The 1,704-nt window shown below is 32.9% G+C and overlaps 1 protein-coding gene across 1 annotated transcript in view; it reads right to left on the reverse strand.

The window, feature by feature from the left end:
• The window catches only part of LOC112906299, a 9,442-nt gene extending 8,259 nt beyond the window's left edge, over window positions 1-1,183 (reverse strand). The window contains exon 1 of the mRNA XM_025980203.1: window positions 871-1,183. The gene's annotated coding sequence lies outside the window, so the exon portion shown is untranslated. The remainder of the gene's footprint in view (window positions 1-870) is intronic.
• Window positions 1,184-1,704: the final 521 nt, after the last annotated feature.

Consider the following 1,704-nt stretch of genomic DNA (forward strand, 5'->3'; position numbering starts at 1 on the left):
CGAAGATTAGTTCAGGATAGGAAGGAGTGGAGGTGTGTGTCTAACCAGTCTTAGGACTGACTGCCTTATGGTGATGAATGTAATGGTCAGTAAAATTAATCTTTCTGAGGTAAATTTTGTTTTATTCTTTCATTTCAAATATTACTTTTCTGTTCAGGGTAGATTTTGGAGCATTGAAACCGATTCATTTTTCTTCACAAAGTATTAAATTTCTTTTACTTTTGTGTTTCATTCAGTAATAACCTGTAAGCAAAATATAAGTGCCTAACTGAATTCGAGTCAATTTGATTTAGGTAATTTTTCTTTAGAGATTTAAAATTATCCACCGTCTTAACGAAAGTATTAAACTTTATCTTTTTGAAGCTAGATTTTTACAGACAACGTTTCTATGTTTTTGGCAGAATTTAATTATCAATATTATATGCTTAAAAATAGCCATTCAAAACCCTTTTTTGCTTTTATCACAGACACAGCATCTTCGTTTTTTTATTTTCGTTGGTATTTTTAGACGTAATCTCTCCTTCATTAAAGAATTCAACATAAAAATTAAAAGTTTTGACATTAACCCTTAACAACGCGAAAGACGCTTAGATAAGTATCGTTCCACTGATAATTTCAACAATAACATGTTTTTACAACTCTTTTTGAAAAGTTAATTAGATTAAATAAATACTATTTTAGTGGTGCTGGACAGTGAGATAATAAGTTTCATAAATTTAGTGTCGTTATCAAATTCTCTTTAGTTATTGTCATCATCATGAGGTTGTCAGTCCTAAGACTGGTGTGAGACGCACTTCCACTCTTTCCTATCCTGAGCTAATCTGCGCATTTCCCTAAAACTAGAACAACCCACATCCGTTGGGTACATACCTCCACGTCTTCCCATCTTGAGCAAATCTTTGCATTTCGCCTATTTCGTAGTGATTTCCATAACAGCCTTTGTTCTTCTTTTTTCTATCCACGACATTTTTGACATCCTGGACCATCACTTCTTATACGCTTTCCACGACGCCAGCCGCCTACGTTTCACACCCATACAAAACTGTGCTCCAAACATACACTTTTAATAATCGCATTCGAACTTCCAAATTAACGGGTCACGAGCTCTTTTTTTTAAGCGACACGCTTCTGCGTTATTCTGTGTTTTATATCTCTAGCGCTTTTTTCATCTTGACACAACTACTAGATATTCTTATTTCACTTTTTTTTCATATAANTTTTAGTATCTTGATAAGAATATGAAATAGTTTTGAAGAAGTTGGGATTAAATGTCGATGCTTTTTAATGAGAAGCATTGAAATTATATCAAAAGAAAATGCTTTCAATATTAGTCAAGTTTGACGTCCTAGTCTGGATTCGAATATGTTTAATTGAAACATTCCTCAGCTCATCTCGCAGAACGTTAAAGCGATTTTTCATCTTTGGAGGAAATAGTCCTTCACTTCTCTATAGATGTACCAATAAGGAACGATTTTTTGAAAATGAAGAGAAGCGGTAAGATTTCTATGGAGAAATCCAAACTAGTGTGCCTAGATATTCAAAATTTGGAGGAAGTATTTCTTGAATCCAAATTTCAAATCTCTAAATACACCAACTTATGTGCGTTGTCTGTTGCTCAGTCAACTCACAACATTTAAAAATTCACAAGGCAATAATAAAATTTAAACATAAATACTTACAATTTTGTTAGTACCTACTCGTATC

The sequence above is a fragment of the Agrilus planipennis genome, unplaced genomic scaffold (assembly GCF_000699045.2).
Source record: "Agrilus planipennis isolate EAB-ADULT unplaced genomic scaffold, Apla_2.0 scaffold252, whole genome shotgun sequence".
In the NCBI taxonomy this organism is placed as follows: Eukaryota; Metazoa; Arthropoda; class Insecta; order Coleoptera; family Buprestidae; genus Agrilus; species Agrilus planipennis.